The sequence below is a fragment of the Macaca fascicularis genome, chromosome 8, assembly GCF_037993035.2.
Source record: "Macaca fascicularis isolate 582-1 chromosome 8, T2T-MFA8v1.1".
Lineage (NCBI taxonomy): Eukaryota > Metazoa > Chordata > Mammalia > Primates > Cercopithecidae > Macaca > Macaca fascicularis.
The window spans coordinates 133085828-133091106 of NC_088382.1; positions in this window are offsets into that span (position 1 = coordinate 133085828).

Genomic DNA, 5279 nt, shown 5'->3' on the forward strand with positions numbered 1-5279 from the left:
TGTTTTGTTTTGAAGATTTTTGTGTCACCCTTGATGATCTGAAATACCTAAATATGCCTCAATTGTAGATGAGAACCAGGGCTTTAAAATATATTTATTACATGTGCCTTCTGGAAGACATCTTGATCATGTGGCTTTAATCGTATCATTCCAAATGAAAGATATTTGGCATTACACTGACATATAGTATCAGCTCTCATGTTTTCATGATTCTGCTTTAAAAATGAACAACTTCTTATAGCAAGGATATCTGACCTTTTGTTCTTAGATGAGCTTTCTACTTATTAAGAAACTGTCAGCTGGGCATGGTGGCTCATGCGTGTAATCTCAGTACTTTGGGAGACCGAGGCAGGTGGATCATGAGGTTAGGAGTTTGAGACCAGCTTGGCCAACATGGTGAAACCTTGGCTGTACTAAAAATACAAAAATTAGCTGGGTGTGGTGGTGGGCGCCTATAATCCCAGCTACTTGGGAGACTGAGGCAGAATTGCTTGAACCTGGGAGGTGGAAGTTGCAGTGAGCTGAGATCATGTTACTGCACTCCAGCCTGGGTGACAGAGCAAGACTCCATCTCAGGAAAAAAGAAAAAAGAGAAACTGAGATTTAATGCGATTCCTCTGCCTTATGCTATGGAGGGTACAACTGTAACCATTTATTTATTTATTTAGAGACAGAGTCTTGCTTTGTCACCCAGGCTGGAGTGCAGTGGCACGATCTTGGCTCACTGTAACCTCCGCCTCCCAGTTTCAAGTGATTCTTGTGCCTCAGCCTCCTGAGCAGCTGGGATTACAGGTGTGCACCACCATGCCCAGCTAATTTTTGTATTTTAGTAGAGACGGGGTTTCACCATGTTGGCCAGGCTGGTCTTGAACTCCTGACCTCAGGTGATCTGCCTGCCTTCGCCTCCCGAAGTACTGGGATTACAGGCATGAGCCACCACGCCTGGGCCCCTTCCCTAGAAATTTCTGCATAAACTGCCCTTTAATTTGCATATTATTTTTATTTACTTATTTATTCTGAGACAAAGTCTCACTCTATCGCCCAGGCTGGAGTGCAATGGCATGATCTCGGCTCACTGCAACCTCTGTCTCCCAGGTTCAAGCGATTCTCATGCCTCAGCCTCCCAAGTAGCTGGAATTACAGGCATGTACCACCATGCCCACCTAATTTTTGTATTTTTAATAGAGATGGGATTTTGCCATGCTAGCTAGGCTGGTATCAAACTCCTGACCTCAGGTGATCTGCCTGCCTCGGCCTCCCAAAGTGCTGGGATTATAGGCATGAGCCACCGCACCTGGCCAAATTTGCATGTTATTAAAAGTAGGTATAAATGTGACTGCCAAACCGCCCTGAGCTGCTCCTCTCTGCCTACAGGGTAAAGCTGCTCTGCAGGAGCGGTCACAGAGTTTAACACTACAGCTTCAATACAGCTGTTTTCTTTTTTTTTTTTTTTTTGTCTGAGATGGAGTCTCGCTGTGTCGCCCAGGCTGGAGTGCAGTGGCGCAATCTCAGCTCACTGCAAGCTCCGCCTCCCAGGTTCACACCATTCTTCTGCCTCAGCCTCCCAAGTAGCTGGGACTACAGATGCCCGCCACAATGTCCGGCTAATTTTTTGTATTTTTAGTAGAGATGGGGTTTCACCGTGTTAGCCAGGATGGTCTCGATCTCCTGACCTCGTGATCCACCCGCCTCGTCCTCCCAAAGTGCTGGAATAACAGGCGTGAGCCACTGCGCTTGGCCTAAGCTGTTTTCTTTCACCTTCAGCTTGCCCTTGAATTCTTTCCTAGGCAAAGCCGAGAAGTCTTATGGGCTCAGCCCTACTTTGGGACTTGCCTGCTCTGTTTCAGATTGATCTGTGCTTGCAACCAAGCCCCCTTTTTTGTTTTTGAGAATGTCTTGCTCTGTCACCAAGGCTGGAGAGCACTGGTGTGATCTCTGCTTACTGCAACTTCCACCTCTGAGGCTCAAGCAATCCTCCCACCTCAGCCTTCTGAATAGCTGGGACTATAGGTGTGCCACAGTGCCCGGCTAATTTTTATATTTTTAGTAGAGATGAGGTTTTGCCATGTTGCTCAGGCTGGTCTTGAACTTCGGGACTCAAGCAATCCACCCACCTTGGCCTCCGAAAGTGCTGAGATTATAGGTGTGAGCCACCGTGTCCGGCCTGCACTTCCTGGTTCTCTGAGCCAGTGGATTCCTTTTTCTCTTCAGCTTGTGTGAGTTGTATTTCTGTTATTTTTAACTGAAAGATAGGTTTTCTTTTTTTTTTTTTTTTTTTTTTTGAGGCGGAGTCTCGCTCTGTTGCCCAGGCTGGAGTGCAGTGGCCGGATCTCAGCTCGCTGCAAGCTCCGCCTCCCGGGTTCACGCCATTCTCCTGCCTCAGCATCCCGAGTAGCTGGGACTACAGGCGCCCGCCACCTCGCCCGGCTAGTTTTTTTGTATTTTTTAGTAGAGACGGGGTTTCACCGTGTTAGCCAGGATGGTCTTGATCTCCTAACCTCGTGATCCGCCCGTCTGGGCCTCCCAAAGTGCTGGGATTACAGGCTTGAGCCACTGCGCCCGGCCAAAAGATAGGTTTTCTTACAAGATTTTTCTTCAGAATTGTTTATCAGGCTTAGGAACTGTTATTTGTGTCTGTCTATGCTTAATTTTTCTGTTTAAACTTTTTTTCTTTTTGTTTTTGAACCCAAACTAAGACAAGTTTTCTTTGAGGTCATGTTTCTTTCTCTTAGTATTCAACATGTGTGAGAGGATTTTCTGTTTGGAAAGAGGAAATTTCAAGAAAAGCAGGGGACTAAAGTAGAATTTTGTTTGTTTGCTTGTTTTTGTTTGAGATGCAGTCCTGCTCTGTTGCCCAGACTAGAGTGCAGTGGCACAGTCTTGACTCGCTGCAACTTCCACCTCCCAGATTTAAGCAACTCTCCTGCCTCTGCTTCCTGAGTTTCTGGGATTACAGGCATGTGCCACCACACCTGGCTAATTTTTGTATTTTTAGTGGAGAGGGGATTTTACCATGTTGGCCAGGCTGGTCTCGAATTCATGACCTCAAGTGATCCACCCACTTCGGCCTCCCAGAATGCTAAGATTACAAGTGTGGACCATAGCGCCTGGCTGACTAAAGCAAAAAAAAAATTTTTTTGAGACGGAGTCTCACTCTATTGCCCAGGCTGGAGTGCAGTGGCGTGATCTTGGCTAACTGCAAGCTCCGCCTCCCAGGTTCACGCCATTCTCCTGCCTCAGCCTCCTGAGTAGCCGGGACTACAGGCACCCACCACCATGCCCAGCTAATTTTTTTTTTTTTTTTTGTCTTTTTAGTGGAGACGGGGTTTCACTGTGTTAGCCAGGATGATCTCTATCTCCTGACCTCGTGATCCGCCTGCCTCGGCCTCCCAAAGTGCTGGGATTACAGGCGTGAGCCACTGCGCCCTGCCTAAAGCAGAATTTGTCAGTTGACTATGAAAGCAAGAGAAACAGGGTATCTCTGAAAACTTGACACACCAAGGAGTTGGGAAGCAAATATGAAAATATAAAATGGTTCCCAGCTCAGTAGAACTGGCTCTCCCTGATTGAAGTTCCCAGCTGCAGTGAGCTGTGATCATACCACTGCACTCCAGCCTGGGTGACAGAGCTAGACACTGTCTTAAAAATAAACAAATAAATAAAAATAAATTGGAGCTTTTAAGAAAAGTATGTCTTTCAGAAGAGGAATTGGTTAGCAATGGTAGTAAATGCAAACCTTTTTGTGTGTTTTCCTTGGTTTAGTTTTTAATTAATTAAAAAATAGATGGTACCATGTACATTGTACCAATTCAAAATGTATGGAAGAGTATTTGGTGAAAAGTAAACTTCCCTCCTGCTTTGTCCTCCAATTTCCTGATGTTCCCACCCAGAAACAACCTCTTTTTCAGTTTATTTTATATCCTCCTTTCCAGGAATTTTCTATGCCTGTGTAAACATAGAGGTATGTATTATACATTAAATTCTGTTTCCCCCCCCGACAAATGGTAGCATCCTAAACATATTGTACTGTATTTTACTTTTTTTCCTTTCACTAAACAAATAAAAATACATTTTACTTTTTAAAGTTAATATATTTGAATGTTTTCTAATCAGTACATATTGATTGGAAAATCAACAAGAATGAGAAAATTCTTTTTAAAGGCTACATTGTATTCTGCGATACATATGGTCCATAATTTAACAGTCCTTTATAAGTTGTTTTTTGCTTCTTGGTATGACAAAAAAAAAAATGCTACAATAAATGTTTTTGTTTCATAAGAATTTCCAAGATGAATTTTTAAAGTTTTTAAAAATTTTTTATTTTTTGAGACAGAGTCTCACTCTGTTGCCCAGGTTGGAGTGCAGTGTTATGATCTCAGCTCACTGTAACCTCGGCCTCCCGGGTTGAAGCAATTCTCCTGCCTCAGTCTCCCCAGTGGCTGGGATTATAGGCGTGCGCCAACACACTTGGCTAATTTTTATATTTTTAATAGAGGCAGATTTCACCATGTTGGCCAGGCTGGTCTCGAACTCCTGGCCTCAGGTGATCCGCCTGCCTCAGCCTCCCAGAGTGCTGGGATTATAGGCGTGAGCCACTGCACCCGGCCCCAAGATGAATTATGAAACCATAGACTGCTAGTTGTCCCACCAAATCCATTGTTTTGTTATGTTTTGTTATCTTTTTCTTTTTCTTTTCTTTTTTTTTTTTTTTTTTTTTTTTTTTTTTTTTTTTGAGACAGAGTCTCACTCTGTCACCCAGACTGGAGTGCAATGGCGCGATCTCAGCTGACTGCAACCTCCACCTCCCAGGTTCAAGCGATTCTCGGGCCTCAGCCTCTTGAGTAGCTGAGATTACAGGTGTGCACTACCACACCTGGCTAATTTTTTGTGTGTGGTTTTATTATAGTAGAGACAGAGGTTCACCCTGTTTGCCAGGCTGGTCTCAAACTCCTGGCCTCAAGTGATCCCCCCACCACCTCAGCCTCCCAAAGTGCTGGGATTACAGTCATGAGCCACTGCATCTGGCCCTTCTCTTCTTTTTCTAGAGCAGGGGTTGGCAAATGTTTTCTGCAAATGGCCAAACAGTAAATGTTAGACTTTGCAGGCCTTAAGGCCTCTGCCCCAACTACTCAACTCTGCCTTTGTAGCCGAAAAGAGCAGCCACAGGCAATATGTAAATGAATAGGTGTGGCTGAGCTCCAGTAAAACTTGGGTCTTCTCTCTTGGCTTTGGAGCCCCCCTCCCTCTGTCTCTGTACAGGGGAACTTTTTCCTTCTTTC